The sequence below is a fragment of the Oncorhynchus tshawytscha genome, linkage group LG05, assembly GCF_018296145.1.
Source record: "Oncorhynchus tshawytscha isolate Ot180627B linkage group LG05, Otsh_v2.0, whole genome shotgun sequence".
NCBI classification, from domain to species: Eukaryota; Metazoa; Chordata; class Actinopteri; order Salmoniformes; family Salmonidae; genus Oncorhynchus; species Oncorhynchus tshawytscha.
In genome coordinates, this window is record NC_056433.1 from 20,225,666 (window position 1) to 20,248,682 (window position 23,017).

The 23,017-nt window shown below is 40.9% G+C and overlaps 1 protein-coding gene and 1 pseudogene across 12 annotated transcripts in view; one reads left to right on the forward strand and one right to left on the reverse strand.

Moving 5' to 3' along the window:
* LOC112250123 (protein 4.1-like) overlaps positions 1–17,895 on the reverse strand; it is a 92,924-nt gene extending 75,029 nt beyond the window's left edge. For 9 of the 12 annotated variants that reach the window (XM_042321649.1, XM_042321648.1, XM_042321647.1 and 6 more), the window contains exon 1: positions 14,814–14,963. The gene's annotated coding sequence lies outside the window, so the exon portion shown is untranslated. Of the gene's footprint in view, positions 1–5,339; positions 5,512–14,813; positions 14,964–17,465 lie in introns of those variants that run through there. The other 3 variants (XM_042321643.1, XM_042321640.1, XM_042321642.1) reach the window with 3 other exon arrangements.
* A 1,085-nt stretch (positions 17,896–18,980) lies between these two features.
* LOC112250122 overlaps positions 18,981–23,017 on the forward strand; it is a 38,806-nt pseudogene continuing 34,769 nt past the window's right edge.

Below are 23,017 nucleotides of genomic sequence, written 5' to 3' on the forward strand. Positions count from 1 at the left end.
TGACAAGAAAGGTAGTGTCAGTTTGTTTTCTTCCTGTTTTGAACACAGATCATCCAGTCTTCAATTTTAGCGATTATATACTTTTTTTTTTTTTAAATAAAGTTGTATTACAAAAGTAGTTTGAAATGTTTTGGTAAAGTTAACAGGTAACTTTACTATATTTTGTAGTCACGTTGCGCAAGTTGGAACCGGTGTTTTTCTGGATCAAACACGCAAAATAAATGGACATTTTGGATATATAAACGGCATTTATTGAACAAAAGGACAATTTGTGATGTTTATGGGACATATTGGAGTGCCAACAGAAGAAGCTCGTCAAAGGTAAGGCATGATTTTTATTTCTGCGTTTTGCGTTGCGCCTGCAGGGTTGAGATGTTTTCTCTTTTGTTTACGGAGGTGCTATCCTCAGATAATAGCATTGTTTGCTTTTGCCAAAAAGCCTTTTTGAAATCTGACATGTTGGCTGGATTCACAACACGTGTAGCTTTAAATTTGGTATCTTACATGTGTGATTTCATGAAAGTTAGATTTTTATAGGAATTTGGCGCTCTGCATTCTCTCTGGCTTTTGGCCAGGTGGGATGCGTCCCATATCCCAGAGAGGTTAGATCAATACACAGAAGTATATATTTTTAAACCTGCATATTTAGCTAAAAGAAATCCAGGTTAGCAGGCAATATTAACCAGGTGAAATTGTGTCACTTCTCGTGTTCATTGCACGCAGAGTCAGGGTATATGCAACCGTTTGGGCAGCCTGGCTCACTGCGAACTAATTTGCCAGAATTTTACGTAATTATGACATAACATTGAAGGTTGTACAATGTAACAGGAATATTTAGACTTAGGGATGCTAACCGTTAAATAAAATACGGAACGGTTCCGTATTTCACTGAAATAATAAACGTTTTGTTTTCGAAATGATAGTTTCCGGATTTGACCATATTAATGACCAAAGGCTCATATTTGTGTGTTATTGTTATAATTAAGTATATGATTTGATATTTGATAGAGCAGTCTGACTGAGCAGTGGTAGGCAGCAGCAGGCTCGTAAGCATTCATTCAAACAGCACTTTCGTGCATTTTGCCTGCAGCTCTTCCCTGTGCTTCAAGCATTGCGCTGTTTATGACTTCAAGCCTATCAACTCCGGAGATTAGGCTGGTGTAACCGATGTGAAATGGCTAGCTAGTTAGCGGGGTGAGCGCTAATAGAGTTTCAAACATCACTCGCTCGGAGACTTGGAGTGGTTGTTCCCCTTGCTCTGCATGGGTAACGTTGCTTCGAGGGTGTCTTGTCGATGTGTTCCTGGTTCGAGCCCAGGTTGGGGCGAGGAGAGGGACGGAAGCTATAGTGTTACACTGGCAATACTAAAGTGCCTATAAGAACATCCGTCAAAGGTATATAAAATACAAATCGTATAGAGAGAAATAGTCCTATAATAGCTACAACCTAAAACTTCTTACCTGGTAATATTGAAGACTCATGTTAAAAGGAACAACCAGCTTTCATATGTTCTCATGTTCTGAGCAAGGAACTTAAACGTTAGCTTTCTTACATGGCACATATTGCACTTTTACTTTCTTCTCCATCACTTTGTTTTTGCATTATTTAAACCAAATTGAACATGTTTCATTGTTTATTTGAGGCTAAATTGATTTTATTGATGTATTATATTAAGTTCAAATAAGTTTTCATTGTAGATGTAATTGTCATTATTACAAATAAATAAAATTTTAAAAATATATATATATATTATTTAAAAATAAATAGGGCCGGTTAATCGGTATCTGCTTTTTTGGTACTCCAATAATCAGTATCAGCATTGAAAAATCATAATCGGTCGACCTCTACCGTGGACAGCAACCGCTTTCCAACGAGAGAAACAACATTTGTTATTTATTCGAAAATATTATTTTTATTAGTGTTGCACCATTGTTCTTATGTAATATAACCATATACAATTTCAGTAGCACGTCTTAGACTGATGGACTGCGCCATCCCCACGGCCTCCACAACGGATCAGTCCACTCAGATAGGCATCTTGAACGGCGATTTAGAGATACTGCTTGACTAAAGAAATCTCGGTCGACCAACAGCCTATCGACCAAACAATTGACCAGATGATTAAATGGGGTCAGCCCTACCGAGGACAGGCACTTTTCACACGCTATGGGCTGCATCACTCAGTGGTCCCATTCTGTGAGCTTGTGTAGCCTACCACTTCACTGCTGAGCCTTTGTTGCACCTAAATGTTTCCACGTCACAATAACAGTTGTTAGCTGAAGAGATCCATTGGCCAATTTCTTAGGCCACTATACCTATTTTGTCAATTGGACTGGACCCCTTAGCTACATGGAACCCTATTAATTCATCATGACTGGTCTATCGACGTAACCACACGAGGAGGCTGTAACACAATTCCTCCGTCGCGACGTCCCTAAGGCCCTTCTGCTAGCTTGCTAACTGTCTGAATCGCAGTATCTCCAGCCAGCCTAACTACTCACTGGACCCCTATGATCACTCGGCTACGCATGCCTCTCCCTAATATCAATATGCCTTGTCCATTGCTGTTCTGGTTTGTGATTGTCTTATTTCACTGTAGAGCCTCCAGCCCTGCTCAATATGTCTAGCCAACACTTTAGTTCCACCTCCCACACATGCGGTGACATCAGCTGGTTTAAATGTTTCTAGAGACAATATCTCTAATCATCACTTAATGCCTAGGTTTACCTTCAAATGTATCCACAACCTACCATACCTTTATCTGTACATTATGCATTGAATCTATTCTATCGCGCCCAGAAACCTGCTCCTTTTACTCGGTTCCAAACGCACTAGACAACCAGTTCTTATAGCATTAAGCCGTACCCTTATCCTACTCTGGTGATGTAGAGGTTAATCCAGGCCCTGCAGTGCCTAGCTCCACTCCTATTCCCCAGGTGCTCTCATTTGTTGACTTCTATAACCTTAAAAGCCTTGGTTTCATGCATGTTAACATTAGAAGCCTCCTCCCCAAGTGTTTTATATTCACTGCTTTAGCACACTCTGCCAACCCGGATGTCCTAGCCGTGTCTAAATACTGGCTTAGGAAGAACCCAAAAAAACCTGAAATTTCCATCCCTAACATTTTCCGACAAAATAGAACTGCCAAAGGGTGCGGAGTTGCAATCAACTGCAGAGATAGACAGAATTCTGCAGGCTTACTATCCAGGTCTGTGCCCAAATAATTTGAGATTCTACTTCTAAAAATCCACCTTTCCAGAAACAAGTCTCTCACTGTTGCCACTTGCTATAGACCACCCTCTGCCCCCAGCTGTGCCCTGGACACCATATGTGAATTGATCCCCCCCCATCTTCACATACTGCTAGGTGACCTAAACTGGGACATGCAACTTCTTGACGCTACCCATCCCTTAAGCGGGATAATTGTCATCAGCAACCGCTAAATAGCATAGCGCCTCAGTCAAATAATATTACTAAAAATATTCATATTCATGAAATCACAAGTGCAATATTGCAATACACAGCTCAGCCTTTTGTCAATCCACCTGTCTCAGATTTTGAAATTATGCTTTACAGCGAAAGCAATCCAAGTGTTTGTGTAAGTTTATCGATCGCATGACAAAGCATTAAGTACACTTAGCATCAGGTAGCTTGGTCACGCAAATAAGAAAAGCAATCAAATTAATCGTTTACCTTTGATGATCTTCGGATGTTTTCACTCACGAGACTCCCAGTTACACAACAAATGTTCCTTTTGTTCCATAAAGATTTTTTATATCCAAAATACCTCCGTTTGTTTGGCGCATTATGTTCAGAAATCCACAGGAAAGAGCGGTTACGACAACGCAGACAAATTCCAAATAATATCCGTAATGTCTACAGAAACATGTCAAACGTTTTTTTATAATCAATGCTCAGATTTTTAAAATATATAATCGATAATATATCAACCGCAAATGTCTTTCACAGTAGGAGAGAGAAAAGCAATACCTATCCAAAGTCTGTTGCACGAGCAAAACTCATGTGACCACTTGACACGATGTTATTGTTCTGGCTCATTTTTCTAAATAAAAGCCCGAAACTATGTCTGAAGACTGTTGACAACTTGAGGAAGCGATAGGAAAAGGAATCTGGTTGATATCCCTTTAAATTGAGCAATGGGAGGCTATGGAACATGGAGTTTTCAAAATAGAAGCCACTTCCTGGTTTGATTTTTCTCATGATTTCACCTGCAATATCAGTTCCGTTATTCTCACAGACAATATTTTGACAGTTTTGGAAACTTGTGTTTTCTATCCTAATCTGTCAATTATATGCATATTCTAGCATCTGGTCCTGAGAAATAGGCCGTTTACTTTGGGAAAATTATTTTTCCAAACATAAAAATAGTGCCCCCCTAGCTTCAAGAGGTTATTAACACCCCAGCCATCCTAGAATCTAAGCTTGATGCCTTCAATCTCACACAAATCAGCAATGAACCTACCAGGTACAACCCCAAATCTGTAAACATGAGCACCCTCATAGATATCATCCTAACCAACTTGCCCTCCAAATACACCTATGCTGTTTTCAACCAAGATCTCAGCAATCACTGCCTCATTGCATGCATCTGTAATGTGTCTGCGGTCAAACGACCACCCCTCATCACTGTCAAGCGCTCCCTAAAACACTTTGGCGAGCAGGCATTTCAAATAGACCTGGCCCAGGTATCCTGGAAGGATATTGACCTCATTCCGTCAGTAGAGGATGCCTGGTTATTCTTTAAAAGTGCCTTCATCACCATAAATAAGCATGCCCCATAAAAATAAATAGAACCAGGAACAGATATAGCCCTTGGTTCACTCCAGACCTGACAGCCCTTTACCAGCACAAAAACATCCTGTGGCGTACTGCATTAGCATCAAATAGCCCCCACGATATGCAACTTTTCAGAGAAGTTTGGAGCCACTATACACAGGCTGAGGCTAGCTTTTTCAAAACAGAAATGTTCATCCTGTAGCACAAACGCAAAAAAGTTCTGGGACACTGTAAAGTCCATGGAGAATAAGAGCACCTCCCAGCTGCCCACTGCACTGAGGCTAGGAAACACTCACCACCAATAAATCCACTATAATTGAGAATTTCAATAAGTATTTTTCTACAGCTGGCCATGGTTTCCACCTGGCTACCCCTACTCCGGTCAACAGCCCTGTACCCCCCACAGCAACTCGCCCAAGCCTCCCCCACCCAAATCCAGATAGCTGATGTTCTGAAAGAGAGGCTAAATCTGGACCCCTACAAAATCTGGACCCTCTTTCTAAAAATTAGCCACCAAAATTGTTGCAACCCCTATTACTAACCTGTTCAACCTCTTTCGTATCGTCTGAGATTCACAAAGATTGGAAAGGTACTTCTCTGATAGAGTTCAGTGTGTCAAATCGGAGGGGCTGTTGTCCGGACCTCTGGCAGTCTATGGGGGTGCCACAGGGTTCAATTCTCTGGCCGACTCTTTTCTGTGTTGACCAGTGAACTCTAGAGGGGCAGAAATTTTACAAACTGACTTGTTGGAAACTTGACATCCTACTGCCAATGATTGTCTATGAAGATTGCATGGCTGTGTGCTCGATTTTATACTCTCATTTGCAACAGGTGTGGCTGAACTAGTCAAATCCACTCATTTGAAGGAGTGTCCACATACTTGTGGACAGAGGGCTTCAGAGGAGCATATAACAAGGTGGGATTGAAGAACACCTGTGCCCCAGCCTTCACTACTTGTGCAAATTCAAAAGCTGTATCACTAAACCAATGTTTCCCAACATTGAAACCTACATCTAAAGACACACATAAATAAATCTTGCAGCAAAATCCCTTACCATAGGGCAAAAGACTAGTGTAAATCCACAACTAAAAATGCAACACAATTGTAACTCAATGTCCCAGGGGTGCTGTAAATTTGTAAAGAATGCAACTTTATTTTTTCTAAGACAAATGTGCCTAGATTCCAAGACAAGTATAATTTGATTCAAATTACCTCTGCCTTACTGACATGGAAAGCCCTTGCTGCAAAATTGGACTCCTGCAGATAATCTCTTTTTAACTATGTTTGGGAGGGTGCCAAGCCACAGGCATCCAATTAAGGGGAACATTTATTTTTCCCCCTGTGCTGTTTCAAAGCAGGACACTTGCTAGGAGATGGCAAACTCCCCCTTTCGTCAGTAATGAGCAGAAAATTGCATTTATTGTGCCATTCAAAGGGCTGGTAGTGCAGCTTCTGAGATAAGCTGCAACATGGTGGCTTACTAAGAACGCAAGTAATTTCTGGTCAAGGTTGAATTTTGTTTAGCTCCATCTATGAACCCAACTTGTTGCAAACAAGTATAGTTGAGAGAATTGTATGGAGCTTTGGAGGTGACGGAATCAAAAGCCTTGTCTTGGATTGGAAAGGTCATGTTTGAAAAATGCTTAATATGAAACTGAGAATCAACAGAGTTGGTGTTGCACAGAGTTTGTAATGTTTATTTGTTGAGTGATTCCATAAGAGCCTAAACCACTGACAATCCCTGTGGAAAAACAGTGGCCAAGGCAGGATGTCGGGAACACAGTACTCTAAAAGCGGGATGTTCCCATAATCCTTCCGAATGGTTAAGCAATCTCTCACAGTCCGCAGCAGAATTAGGAGACTGAGTGACACGTAGAGTGGTCTGTTCCAACAGGAAGCTCACCACAAGACCCAATGTTGGAGTAAATCCCCACCTCCCTTTTGTCCAATCAGAATCTGAGGTACTTACCTATAGTGACAGTATGAGTTTGACAATTCAGAGCTCTGGTATTTCTTTCTCTTTTGCAACAATTTAGAATTGGCATATCAGTGTTTGATCTGACAGCTGGCAATGGTGCCAATATGGAGCATTTGAATGGTTAGTGAGATTACTCAGAAAGTAAAGTTGAAACCCTGTTCAACAGGGGTCTTTGAGTACACAGGGGTCATACTGAATGCTACATTTAGCCTACAACACAGATAAGTCCAAACACCACTAACAAGTGGGGGGGCAGGATCAGTGGAGAGGACTGCACACATGACTACACAATGTCCTTGATGGTAAAGTACACAGAAGAGGGAGCACATTTACAGTCCTTCTGAGGTACTGAACAGAGGAAAGGGGACAGTTACCACCTTATACAATCTTGATGCAACTTGAAAGAAACTCATGCTCTTCGCCTGAAGTAGTCTAACAAACACCCTATGCTGTAGCTTCTCGCTCACCCTCCCATACACTACAGAGACGTTTCAACCTCTTAAAGCTAATGGACCATGAGCTAAGTGTTAACCCACAGTCACAGGCTAAATCCTATAGAGCATGATTCCAGTTAAAATGTCTATATACTCAAAGACATACAGTAGAAGTCAAAAGTTGACACCAACTCATTCAAGGATCTTCCTGTATTTTTAAAATTTTCTACATTGTAGAATCGAGATGAAGACAAAACTATCAAATCATGTCGTAAAAAAACCCTGATTGAATCAAAGTAGCCACCCTTTGCCTTGATGACAGCTTTGCACACACCTGGCATTCTCTCAACCAGCTTCATGAGGTTGTCACCTGGAATGCATTTCAATTAAAAAGGTGTGCCTTGTTAAAAGTTAATTTATGGAATTTATTCCCTTCTTAATGCATTTGAGCCAATCAGTTCTGTTGTGACAAGGTAGGGGTGGTATACCGAAGACAGCCCTATTCAGTAAAAGGCCAAGTCCATATTAAGGCAAAAACAGCACAAATAAGCAAAGAAATGACAGTCCATTACTTTAAGACATGAAGGTCAGTTAATCCGGAACACTTCAAGAAGTGCAGTCGCAAAAACCATCAACCGCTATGATGAAACTGGCTCTCATGAGGACCGCAACAGGAAAGGAAAACCCAGAGTTACCTCTGATGCAAAGGATAACTAGAAAGATGGTCTACAGCCCAAGTAATTGTCTCTGGCCCCCTCTCAGTTAGGGGGAGTGATGAGCTCTACAGCAGAGTCTCACAACTCAATTGCTGGTTGAAAACGGTTCTGACCCTCCCAAAAGACAGAATTTGTAGATAAGTGGCCTTCTTTCTGGGACTCACCCACAAACAGGACCAAGCCTAGACTGCTGAGGAGTGATGGACTCCATCCTAGCTGGAGGGGTGTTCTCATCTCATATAAGAACATAGACAGGGCTCTAACTCCTCTATTATTATTTGACCCTGCTGGTCATCCATGAACATCTTGGCCATGTTCTGTTATAATCACCACCCAGCACAGCCAGAAGAGGACTGGCCACCCCTCTACCTGGTTCCTCTAGGTTTCTTCCTAGGTGCTGGCCTTCCTATGGAGTTTTTCCTAGCCACCGTGCTTCTACACCTGCATTGCTTGCTGTTTGGGGTTTTAGGCTGGATATCTGTACAGCACTTTGTGACATCAGCTGATGTAAGAAGGGCTTTAGAAATCAATTTGATTTAGCTCCACAATGAGAATGCCAGCTTAGTGAAGTCTGCCACAAGCACAGTGTAGTCAGCTCAGCTATCCCCATTGAGACAGTGTGTTTCAATTAAAATAAATAAAAGCCTGCGTTGTCATCATGAAATCTATGCAGCCTACTCAACCACTTCTTATAGCTACTGTTTACAGGCCTCCTGGGGCATATACAGCGTCGCTCACTGAGTTCCCATCGGACCTTGTAGTCATGTAAATATTTTACTTTTTGGTGACTTCAATATTCACAAGGAAAAGTCCAGACCCACTGCAAAAATTTTTTGGAGCCATCATCAACTCAGTGGGTTTTGTCCTACATGTCTCTGGACCTACCTCACTGCCACAGTCATACTCTGGACCTAGTTGTGTCCTGTGGAATAAATATTGTGGATCTTAATGTTTCCTCAATCCTGGACTAATCGTACCAACATTTTATGTTTGCAACCAAGTCTGCCCAGATCCCAACCCAGGATCATCAAAAAGCTGTGCTACAAATTTTGGGACAACCAAAAGATTCGATGCCCTTCCAGACTCCCCCAATCTATCCAAGGACATCGGAGTACATACATTTTTTTTATAATAAATATAGGTTAACCATCTAACTGAGGAACTTAATTTAACCTTGTGTGATACCCTAGATGCAGTCGCACCCCTAAAAACAAAAAACATTTGTCATAAGAAACTAGCTCCCTGGTATACAGAAAATACCCGAGCCCTGAAGCAAGCTTGCAGAAAATTGGAAAAGAAATGGGGCTACACCAAACTGGAAGTCTTTTCCTACTAGCTTGGAAAGACAGTACTGTGAAGTATCGAAGAGCCCTCACTGCTGCTCGATCATCCTATTTTTACAACCTAATTGAGGAGAATAAGAACAATCCAAAATGTATGTTTGATACTGTCACAAAGCTAACTAAAAAGCATTCCCCAAGAAAGGATGGCTTTCACTTCAGCAGTGATAAATTAATGAACTTCTTTGATGAAAAGATCATGATCATTAGAAAGCAAATTACAGACTCCTCTTTAAATCTGCATATTTCTTTAAAGCTCATTTGTCCTGAGTCTGCACAACACTGCCAGTTCCTAGGATAAAGGGAGACACGCAAGTTGTTTAATCCTATATCTCTTGACATATTCATGAAAATAGTAATGGCCTCTAATCCTTCAAGCTGCATACTGGACCCTATTCCAACTAAACTACTGAAAGAGCTGCTTCCTGTGCTTGGCCGGCAAAACCCAGAGGACAAATCCCCCCCCAAAAAAAGTCATCCTACCACTGATTTCAATGGCTGGCACTTTTATAATAGGGCAAAATCATGCCCGATTGCAGTTCCTAGACATTCCACTAGATGTCAAGCCTTTAGAAAGAGTTTCAGGTTGGTTTTTGGAAAAATGAGATTGAAATTGTAGTTTTTCTGGGTGGCTCCCATTTTGGCTGTAGTGTTTCCAAGTGCATGAATGAGAGCGCATTCTTTGGTATTTTTCTCCGGTAAAGACAAAGATTCTACATCTTAAATGTTTATTTGCGTATTAGGGTACCTAATGATTGATTATAACCATTGATTTACTTGTTTGGATAAGTTTATTGGTGAAGTTTGGGGTTTATTTTGTATACATTTTAGAGGATGGAAACCGAGTGGATTATTGACTGAAGCGTGCCAGCTAAACTGAGTTAATGGATATAAATTAGTTTATCGTACAAAAGGACCATTTGTGATGTAACGGGGACCTTTTGGAGTGCAAACAGAAGAAGATCTTCAATGGTAAGGCATATAATACATCGCTATTTCTGACTTTCGTGTCGCAACTCCCTGGTTGAAAATGATTTGTTATGCATGTGTGTGCTGGGCGCTGTCCTCAGATCATCGCATTGTTTGCTTTCGCAGTAAAGCCTTTTTGAAATCTGACACGGCGGCTGGATTAACAACAAGTTAAGCTTTATTTTGATGTATTGCACTTGTGATTTCATGAAAGTTGTTGAAATGGGACACTAGCGTCCCAATGATCCGCAGGAAGTTACGGCTAGGGCTGATTTCAAGGTTTTACTGAACCTACAAAGCATTACATTGGCTTGCTCCTACCCATCTTTCCGATTTGGTCCTGCCGTACATACCTACACGTACGCTACGATCACAAGATGCAGGCCTCCTTATTGTCCCTAGAATTTCTCCAATTGAGCTCCATTTTTATGGAATGGTCTGCCTATCCGTGTGAGAGACGCAGACTCGGTCTCAACCTGTAAGACTCCTCTGTTCAGTTGGTCTTATGATTGAGTATAGTCTAGCCCAGGGGTGTGACGGTGAACAGAAAGGCACTGGAGGTTAGAACCACCCTTGCAGTCTTTGCCTGGCTAGTTTCCCTCTCTTCACTGGGATTCTCTGCCTCTAACCCTAATACGGGGCTGCGTCACTGGCGCTCTTCCATGCCATCCCCCTAGGAGTGGTGCATTACTTGAGTGGGTTGAGTCTCTGCCGTGATCTTCCTGTCAAGCTTGGTGCCCCCCCTCGGGTTCGTGCCGTGGGGGAGATCGTCATGGGCTATACTCGGCCATGTCTCAGGGTAGTAAGATATTCCTCTAGTGGTGTGGGGGCTGTTCTTTGGCAAAATGGGTGGGTTTATATCCTGCCTGGTTGGCCCTGTCTGGAGTGTGGTATAGTCTCTCTCAGCCCTAGGACCATGCCTCAGGACTACATGGCCTGATGAAGCCTTGCTTTCCCCAGTCCACCTGGGCGTGCTGCTGCTCCAGTTGCAACTGTTCTGTCTGCGGCTATAAAACCCTGACCTGTTCACTGGACGTGCTACCTTGTCCCAGATCTGCTGTTTTCAACGATCTACCGCACCTGCCGTCTCGAACTCTGAACGCTCGGCTATGAAAAGCCAACTGACATTTACTCTGGAGGCGCTGACCTGTTGCACCCTCTACAACCACTGATTATTATTATCGAACCCTGCTGGTCATCTATGAACATTTGAACATCTCAACCTGGCACAGCCAGAAGAGGACTGGCCACCCCTCAGAGCCTGGTTCCTTCAGGTTTCTTCCTAGGTTCCTGCCTAGGATCCTGCCTTTCTAGGAGGTTTTGGGCTTCTACATCTGCATTGTTTGCCATTTGGGGTTTTAGGCTAGGTTTCCATATAGCACTTTGTGACATCAGCTGATGTAAATAGAGCTTTATAAATAAATGTGATTGATTGATAAATTAGTGTTACCAGCCTCAGAAATTTCAGCCCAAACAACTGCTACAGAGTTCAAGTAACACACATATCAACTGTTCAGAGGAGATTGCATGAGTCAGGCCTTCATGGTCGAATTGCTGCAAAGAAACCCCTTCTAAAAGACACCATTAAGAAGAAGAAACTTGCTTGGGCCAAGAAAAACGAGCAATGGACATTAGACCAGTGGAAATCTGTCCTTTGATCTGATGAGTCCAAATGTGCCATTTGTGGTTCCAACCGATGAGTCTTTGTGAGACGCAGAGTAGGTGAACGGATGATCTCTGCATGTGTGGTTCCTCTGTGAAGCATTGAGGTGGTGGTGTGATGGTGCTTTGCTGGTGACACGGTCTGTGATTTATTTAGAATTCAAGGCACACTTAACCAGCATGGCTACCACAGCAATACGCCATCCCATCTGGTTTGCGCTTAGTGGGACTATGATTTGTTTTTCAACAGGACAATAATCTAAAACACACCTCCAGGCTGTGTAAGGGCTATTTGACCAAGGAGACTGACGAGTGCTGCATCAAATGACCTGGCCTCCACAATCACCCAAGCTCAACTCAATTGAGATGGTTTGGACCGCAGAGTAAAGGACAAGCAGCCAACAAGTGCTCTACATGTGTGTGAACTTCTTCAAGACTGTTGGAAAAGCATTCCTCATGTAGCTGGTTGAGAAAATGCAAAACTGTCAAGGCAAAGGGTGGTTACTTTGAAATATTTTGATTTGTTTAACACTTTTGGTTACTATATGATTCCTTGTGTTATTTCATAGTTGAGGTCTTCACTATTATTCTACAATGTAGAAAATCATTAAAAAAAATAAACCCTTGAATGAGTAGGTGTGTCCAAACTTTTGACTGGTACAGTATGTCAAAGAAAGAAATCTTGAAGCTGCAGGAGCATTGGCCAGGGGGATAGATAATAGTACGGCAGTTATCAGCATCAATTCGCTACGACAAATACATCATTTGGTGGGTGCTTATAGTTGTCCTATTTCACACATGTACAAGTGTGTATTCATGTGTGAATTGGAAATGTGCTTTTAGCATATCCTAACTCTTCCTGAGTCACCTGCAGAGAGTGGGGTCACAGCCAGGGTCAACCATCATCAACAGTGATCCTGGAGCAATTAGGGTTAAGTGCCTTGCTCAAGGGCACATAACATGTTTCCCTTGTCGGCTCTGGGATTCAAACTGGAGCCCAAGTTACCTCAAGCAAGTCTGTATTTCTCCTAGATTGTGTCCGGTGTGGCCCAAAAGCCTCAAACAAAAAACAGAATTTGTTGTACCATAACTACCCATTGAAAGGTTTAACAATTAAGTGTGCCATGAAGACCGTTTTCAACTCTGTGCCACGGGAACATGGCATTCTTCTAGTAAGTGGACTAGTCTATCCCTGCTGGTTAATTAAAAGAGAATTCTAGACTTATTTACTAATAAAGCTCAATAAACTCAAATAGTTGACTATTGAACAATTTAACCAGGGAACCCACCTACACTCAATATGCCAACTACCAAACCTATGGCCCTCTCTGACAAGGCATCAGCAGCTTCACACAATAACTCACTGTCCAGTGTACTGCCATGCTACCCACCTTCTAATTATGAGATAAGCAACCCCAAACAATTAACCATGTCTCATTAGGCCATCTGACACAACAAGCCACAATGAGGCACTGTGTTCACTTTTATCCTTTCAAACAAATGACCTTGTCAATACTTCCCCCTGCAAATTACTTGCAAGTCATGAAGCATGACTTAACATTGCATCTCATCATAAATATCTCAAGAGTATACTGTAACTGATGTTTAGGCCCAATGCTTTCTGGCATTATAGAGCACAATTTAACAAACACTCTCCTCCTGCAAACACGCAAAGTTTAATGTGTGCGAGTGAGATAGCAATGTAACAATTGCTATACACAATGTAACACATGGACATTTTTAGAAAGCATAAGCGTTTGTAATCAGCTAACTTCGCTAGCTTTCTGCCTTGCAAATAAAAATCAAACAAACACTGTGGCAGTGGGTCGCTGACTGTACATGCCGTTTCTGCAATCATGACTACTTTCGAAATATTCTATGAGGATTTGAGGGAGTCACTAAAGAAATCCAAGTCACGAATTGATAACCTGTTTATTTCAATACGCTGTGTCTAACAACTCCAACTTTTAAGCCGATTGTAGTTAACGTTGGCTAACTAGCAACAATTATATGCAATCTCATAAATTCTTGATGTAACAAGTGCAGTATCCGCTCGTGAGTTGTGCTGCTAACATTGGCACTCTCGCTTTAAGTATTCTCTGCGAGCTATATAGTTGGTATAATTTACTCCACTGAAACTTAACCTAGCAAACCAAAATATAGCTGGGCATATCCTGAAACACATAGTTAAATCGACAATTATTAACGTCAGCTAGAGAAACTTGCAGGAGTTTCCAACAAGGTAATGGGGGCGGGCGCAACCAATGCACAGATGGTTTTACAAAATTATTGTGGATTAGCGACCCCTTGTTTACATAGTTACGGCACGAATGATACACTAGTCAAATTTAGCGAGCAAGCGGTATTTTGTAAATTGTTTGGTAGCACTTGAGAGAACCAAGTAGCTAATTGACAGTCATTGATTTTAAAATTAGCCAGCTAGTTTAGCTATCTCTGCCTGAGAACTCTAACGCCCAGAAAGAAAGCTCTGATTCAAACTCCCATTCACCAGTTCGGCACGCGTTATAGTGTCAAAATACCTTTGTTGATCAGCCAATATGGAGTTTCGCTGAGCAACTACTGGTATCATCATTTACACTCGTTAACGTTAAACATTATCAAGCAACCAATAAAAAAAGGCCTATTCTGCAAGGAACAGTTGGGGATGCTCCAATACTTAAAAATAAAAAAAACGTTTGTTTATTAACTGCATGGCTTGTTAGTTTACCAGTTAACTAGTTACAAGCGAAAACAATTTTGAAATGTTTGATAACGTTACCACATAGCATTGCTAACTATCTAGCAGGCTACAATCATGTAAGTAGCGTTTTAAAATAACTGATTTGTTTACCTCACTTTTATCGTTCTACCAATTGTGTGCAAATTAGGTAGCACCATAACGTTACATCAACTTACCTGATGCAGTTCAGATGAAATAAGAAAAGCTTTTACAACGTGGTCTCGTGAAAATGTGCTCTGATAACCCTAAAATTGAAATTCCCAGACCAAAATCGGTCTGAGAAAATCCAACTGTCGAAAATACATTAACTCCCCCCAGTAAAAAAAAAAATACATGTGCCTCTCCAATTTAATTGGCTTGGGCATTTCACAAGTATCAGAGACTGCATTTTGATTGGTTCCTCCACCAGTCTGTAAATGTCGGCGTTTTCTATTGGTGGCCTAAAATTATTTGCATGTTGTGTTGGGGTGGTGAAGTGGCTCCCACTACTGAAAATATATTGTAATTGAAATTAATTTTCCATTTACAGTAGTATTCAATGATAATTGGTTGAAATACTGCCTTTAAGTTTCTTTTGGAAATCAATTTGGAGCATAAACAACAGGATAATTTATCTGAACAGACTAAACATATATTTTTTAAATAGGCCCAATTTAGTATCACAGAGTAATGTGTTCCAAGTTCAACAACAGCAGCATCAGATGACTTACAGTACCAGACAAAAGTCTGGACGCACCCACTGATTCAAGGGTTTTTCTTTATTTTTGCTATTTTCTACATTGTGGACATCCAAACTATGAAAAAACACATGGAATAATGTAGTAACCAAAAAAGGGTTTAAACAAATCAAAATCTATTTTATATTTGAGATTCTTCAAAGTAGCCACCCTTTGCCTTGATGACAGCTTTGCACACTCTTGGTTCTCTTAACCAGCTTCATGAGGTAGTCACCTGGAATGCATTTCAATTAACAGGTGTGCCTTGTTAAAAGTTAATGCGTTTTAGCCAATCATTTGTGTTGTGACAAGGTAGGGTTGGTATACAAAAGATAGCCCTATTTAGTAAAATACCAAGTCCATATTATGACAAGAACAGCTCAAATAAGCAAAGAGAAATCACAGTCCATTATTACATTAAGACATGAAGGTCAGTCAATCCGGAATATTTCGAGAACTTTTAAAGTTTCTTCAATTGCAGTCGCAAAAACCATCAAGCGCTATGATAAAACTGGCTCTCATGAGGACCGCCACAGGAAAGGAAGGCCCAGAGTTACCTCTGAAGCAGAGGATAAGTTCATTAGGTACCAGTCTCAGAAATCGGCAATTAACTGCACCTCAGATTGCAGCCCAAATAAGTGCTTCACAGAGTTCAAGTAACAGACACATCTCAACATTAACTGTTTAGAGGAGATTGCGTGAATCAGGCCCTCATGGTCAAATGCTGCAAAGAAACCTCTATTAAAGGACACCAATAATAATAAGAGACTTGCTTGGGCCAAAAAACACGAGCAATGGACATTAGACAGGTGGAAATCTGTCCTTTGGTCTGATGTGTCTTTGTGAGAGGCAGAGTAGGGACATGTATGATCTCCACATGTTTGGTTCCCACCGTGAAGCATGGAAGAGGAGGTGCGATGGTGCTTTGCTGGTGACACTGTCTGTGATTTATTTAGAATTCAAGGCACACTTAACCAGCATGGCTACCACAGCATTCTTCAGCAATACGCCATCCCATCTGGTTTGCGATTAGTGGGACTATCATTTGTTTTTCAACAGGACAATGATCCAAAACACACTTCCAGGCTGTGTAAGGGCTATTTGACCAAGGAGACTGATGGAGTGCTGCTTCAGATGACCTGGCCTCCACAATCAATGCAATTGAGATGGTTTGGGATGAGTTGGACTGCAGAGTGAAGGAAAAGCAGCAAACAAGTGCTCAGCATATGTGGGAACCCCTTCAAGACTATTGGGAAAGCATTCCTCATGAATCTGGTTGAGAGAATGCCAAGAGTGCCAAGCTGTCATTAAGGCAGAGCGTGGCTATTTGAACAATCTCAAATATGAAATATATTTTGATTTGTTGAACACTTTTGGTTACTACATGATTCCGTATATGTTATTTCATAGTTTTGATGTCTTCTACTATTCTACAATGTAGAAAATAGTACAAATAAAGAAAAACCCTTGAATGAGTAGGTGTGTCCAAACTTTTGACTGGTATTGTATATCAACAGCTTTACTTGGCAAAACAAATAAAGAATGGACCACCTTGCTGCAGGGTAGTGCAGCAGCACACACAAAACAATCATTAGCACTTTCACTTGCCATCAAATATCCATTACAGAGCAGATATTCGGTTGTGGGCACTGAGGATCAATAGATACCATTAAAGTCTAGGAGGTTGAGGGTTCATTATTAATGCATTGATTGCCTCTTATTGTATGTTTGTAGCGAAATGGATCAATGGCCTTGTCTTTGTTTATAACCTTGACATGCTAGTACTTACTGCACAAGGTACATTAAGTTACTTACTAGTACATTGTTACTGTGTTGTACCAAATAACAGGACTGTGCTCTTGAGGTCTAAAGAGACACTCACAACACTGTCATGTGATAGGGTCATATGTCAAAAGGCCTGCATCTTAAACATCAAACCATGATGAAACCAAAACCAACATCTTAATTTCAGATTATACATAAAATAGACTGAGGAATCACATTTTAAATATGCATTTTGTCAGAAGGTTTTGGAAGGGAAATATCAAATAGGATTAAAGCACAAATGTAAAACAAGTCTTTCTTCACACATAAAAGTAACATCCAACTCACCAGTAGAAGATGATCAACAATTGAGGCACATCCACCGATTCATTCCAAGTGATCCATGTGCAAAATAAAAGCAAAGGGAGAATTAGGCCTATAATTAATGTCATAGTTTCATATGCTTTCAGAGGTTGTGCAACATAAGATCACACCCATATACTGTAGACTTTAAAATGAGAAGTAAGAGAGAAATGTACCTCAATAGTGTTTTTCCTGTTTAAACAACAAATAATCAATTACAGACATATATCCTAGTTCCAGTTGATTAGCATATGTGCTGTGATACTACCAGGGAATCAAACTGTCCTCTGTTACCCCCCCAGGATTGTTGTTTCTAATCAAATCCCAAAACATGGTGACAGATTTACCCCAAGGGATTAGTTAGAAGAATTATCACAATCCACCAACTGGCCCGTAGATATCAAATGCATTTAAAAAAAAAAGTGTATTAAAAGATACCCTAGCTGCTTACTCTTTGACGGCAAAGAGGTTGCTCTAGGTTAATAACATCACCAACGGTAGAAGAGCTAGGTCAGGTTCGCCTTCGATGCAGCAAATTCCAGTACGTCTAGGTCTCCTTACTGCTGACCAATGAGGAGGGCTAGTGTTAAAGGAAACAGTGGATTAGGAGGGAGAGAGACAAAGTACTTGGAGCAGTGACTCTCTCTCTGTGTGCACGTAAATCCTGTTGATGCTATCTTGGGGCAGAGTCTTGAACACAGCCAGCCTGGTTAAAAAGATGACTTTATAAGGAAGTGTGTTTGACTGATGATTAAGTTGACAGCAACTGCTCTCTTCATAACGTTTTCATGCAATAGCCTCTCTGTAATGTCATAAATGGATTTCATGATGCAGGATGACTTTGCGGTGTACAGGTGCCTGACAGTAGAGCCAATTGAATGTCTCAAATGCCATGAATTGTAATCCTCCACTTTATAATCTGTTTTATGACTGCACGTGTACATGCCTTTAATGACTGACATTCAGTACATACCACAATTAATTAAACACCTTTGAGATGATTATGTACATTTCAAGAATATTTCAGTGTAAGAAGAGGTTTTTTGATTTTTTGACACACACACAGCTACAATTTACATGTAAAACATCTTAAAATGGTGTTCTATGAATGATAGCTGTTGTATAACATTGCACCCCAATTTTCATTTTTCTATTTACTATGAAAATTAATCAACAAAACATGCTCTGTAACCAGAGCCTATGTTCCTGTGGTACACATATCCTGGATGAAGGAACTGTGAGCAAATATAGGCGTTTCAGATTCTCACTCACCTCAGAGATTGTGTACTTAAATTCACATAGGCACCAAGAGATAAGATGGGGAGATAGGTGAAAGCCTGGAGAGTCTGTCTGCTTCTGTTCGGTTAAAGAACGAGTCGCCAAACTGGTCCTGCTATTACACCTGTTCCCTTTTTGTGATAGCAGGTATCTCCTCCACAATCTGAAACCAAATCCAGTGGTGTAGTCACAAAACACAAAAAAAGGCGTTAACGGTAGAGAGAAGAACATACATGAGTCTTTTCAAGGCATTGTTTGTTCCGCAAACAATACAGGTGTTACCTGGGGAGAGGATGGTGAACAAGGAAGAAGTATCGTGGTGTACTTTTAAAAGATTGTATGGAAAGGTAACATTAATTAAACCTTTTTAACGTAATATTTCAATACTGTATAAGCTCAATGTTGCATAATGACAAACTGCTGGCTTGTTTAGAGATCTTCACTTCAACGTGTGTGACTTCTGTCTTTATTACAGGAGGGTGTATATTATGTATTGATTTAATCAGTCTTTTCCTGCCAGTTATTTAAATACACGAAGAAAGGCGACATACAGTTATAAAAACTCTATTCTATCTAGTTTGTGTCTCGTTTGTTCTAGGACTGGGTTGGGGTTGTACACTAGGCCATCTACACAGCATGTGTGCGTTACCATGTCCTGAGGTCTTCTGTTACAAGAATGGGTGTGGCCTAGTCTAATTGAGGTTAACAGGGCATATACTGATACTCTATCACCACCTGCTGCTGGCTATTTGTTTTCAGGAAGTAACAGTGCTCAGGCACAGAAAAGTGATTGACAACTTTCAAAATTTAGTGAGAAATTTGTGCTCTGAATTTAGCTGAAGGAAAATTATTATCTTGTAAATACCTTGTCTATACAATATTGTAATCACCTCACACCATTGTCATTTAGCTATTGTATCAGTTAACAGAAACACTGTGTTTCAGTAACAGTGGCAAAGCACAGTGAAGGTTAACGCTTGATCATGAATCAGTTCCATTAAATTACACATCACAGTCATTGGATGAAGGCATCTTTTGTACAAGGTTTTTGTTCAGATCCCTGCTGCTCGGTCTGAACATTAACACGCATCTCTTGCAGTACGGATTTGGACGCTTAAGGTTCTAATCTTTCATATCAGAGAGAAATCATTTCCAAAAAACTAAACGTTAAATTGACACACCTTTATAGGGTTAATGTTCCCACGAGGCCATATCACCATGTTACAGTATGTGTTTACAGAAGACAGAAGGACCACCTGTTATTCCATGCCCCCTGAAAACATGTAATGTATGTAATGGACGAAGGCTGCCAAAAAACATGTCAATGAAAAAAAACTCTCCGGTTCAAAATGGATAAAAACCGGTTAAAACTACTGTTATATATATATATATATATATATATATGCTATATTGCTCAAAAAAATAAAGGGAACACTTAAACAACAAAATGTAACTCCAAGTCAATCACACTTCTGTGAAATCAAACTGTCCACTTAGGAAGCAACACTGATTGACAATAAATTTCACATGCTGTTGTGCAAATGGAAGAGACAACAGGTGGAAATTATAGGCAATTAGCAAGACACCCCCAATATAGGAGTGGTTCTGCAGGTGGGGACCACAGACCACTTCTCAGTTCCTATGCTTCCTGGCTGATGTTTTGGTAACTTTTGAATGCTGGCGGTGCTTTCACTCTAGTGGTAGCATGAGACGGAGTATACAACCCACACAAGTGGCTCAGGTAGTGCAGCTCATCCAGGATGGCACATCAATGCGAGCTGTGGCAAGAAGGTTTGCTGTGTCTGTCAGCGTAGTGTCCAGAACATGGAGGCGCTACCAGGAGACAGGCCAGTACATCAGGAGATGTGGAGGAGGCCGTAGGAGGGCAACAACCCAGCAGCAGAACCACTACCTCTGCCTTTGGGCAAGGAGGAGCAGGAGGAGCACTGCCAGAGCCCTGCAAAATGACCTCCAGCAGGCCACAAATATGCATGTGTCTGCTCAAACGGTCAGAAACAGACTCCATTAGGGTGGTATGAGTGCCCGACGTCCACAGGTGGGGGTTGTGCTTACAGCCCAACACCGTGCAGGACGTTTGGCATTTGCCAGAGAACACCAAGATTGGCAAATTCGCCACTGGAGCCCTGTGCTCTTCACAGATGAAAGCAGGTTCACACTGAGCACGTGACAGACGTGACAGAGTCTGGAGATGCCGTGGAGAACGTTCTGCTGCCTGCAACATCCTCCAGCATGACCGATTTGGCAGTGGGTCAGTCATGGTGTGGGGTGGCATTTCTTTGGGGGGCCGCACAGCTCTCCATGTGCTCGCCAGAGGTAGCCTGACTGCCATTAGGTACAGAGATGAGATCCTCAGACCCCTTGTGAGACCATATGCTGGTGCGGTTGGCCTTGGGTTCCTCCTAATGCAAGACAATGCTAGACCTCATGTGGCTGGAGTGTGTCAGCAGTTCCTGCAAGAGGAAGGCATTGATGCTATGGACTAGCCCGCCAGTTCCCCAGACCTGAATCCAATTGAGCACATCTGGGACATCATGTCTCGCTCCATCCACCAACGCCATGTTGCACCACAGACTGTCCAGGAGTTGGCGGATGCTTTAGTCCAGGCCTGGGAGGAGATCCCTCAGGAGACCATCCGCCACCCCATCAGGAGCATGCCCAGGCATTGTAGGGAGGTCATACAGGCACGTGGAGGCCACACACACTACTGAGCCTCATTTTGACTTGTTTTAAGGACATTACATCAAAGTTGGATCAGCCTGTTGTGTGGTTTTCCACTTTAATTTTGAGTGACTCCAAATCCAGACCTCCATGGGTTGATAAATTTGATTTCCATTGATCATTTTTGTGTGATTATGTTGTCAGCACATTCAACTATGTAAAGAAAAAAATATTTAAGAAGAATATTTCATTCATTCAGATCTAGGATGTGTTATTTTAGTGTTCCCTTAATTTTTTTTGAGCAGTATGTATATATATATATATATATATATATATATATATATATATAAAAAATATATAAAAATATATAGAAAAACATTTTCATTAAGGTAGACTTTTTTGAAAGTACTAATGTTACTGTCCTCACTACAACAACAAAAATACTTGAAAGCATGTCATTTTGTCCTTGAAACATTTAAATGAAATACTGTAGAATTCCATTCATTCCTATGGAGGACTGGTTTTCTGAGGATTGCCAATGTGGCCTACCGTTGGCTTCAAAGCCAATACATAGCATTAGTAATCCAGGGTTTCTTTAAATCTTTGTTTAAAACTGTACAGTAATTGTGCATTTTGCATTTGTGAAATTAATTTGGCGTGATATGAAAGTTGTGGGCTTTATATTTCTAGAACCGTATTGCAATTGAGAATCGATTCACATTTAGTTTGAGTATTTGGCTACCAGAGCCAGTCTACGTATGAAAATAACATACGGTAGCTAAGGTACTTTAATAAGCAGTAACAGTAAGGTTAGGCTCCATACACGTATTGGGCTAAGTGAAGGTTACTAATCAACATCACTACATCTGTATTTGAAAATGTTATATATTCTGAAGAGTGAACTATGGACACTCTCACTGAGAGTTGTGGCTGCTTTGAGTGATGTATTGTTGTCTCTAGCTTCTTGCCCTTTGTGCTTTTGTCTGTGCCCAATAATGTTTGTTCCCTGTTTTGTGCTGCTGCCATGTTGTATTGCTACCATGTTGTTGTCATGTTGTGTTTCTACTATGCTATGTTGTTGTCTTAGGTCGCTCTTTATGTAGAGTTGTCTCTCTTGTCATGTGTGTTTTGTCCTATATTTGTTATTATTTATATATTTTTTTATCCAGCCCCCGTCCCGACAAAGGCTTTTTGCCAGACCATCATTGTAAATAAGAATTTGTTCTTAAGTGACTTGCCTAGTTAAATAAAGGTCAAATAAAAAAGCTAGCTAATTTAATTCCGTTTACAGACAAACAAATATAAAAGGTAACACGTTGCCTTGATTGACAAAAACTGGTTCTAACGTTTGTTTTTGTCATAAGCGTATGTAATTTGATCATTTTGAGTATCCGTAGTCTTGTGTTTACATGTGTATTGAGTTATGTTAGCTAGGAGTAAGCACACATTTTGCAGGTTTGCTGCAAAAAGCACCATTTAACTTCATGCTGAAAACAAATGCTGGACATTTTGTTTTTAATTCTCTACCAAGCTAGCCTTTCAATTTGCTAGCGACGTTACTAGCTAACTTGAATTAGACG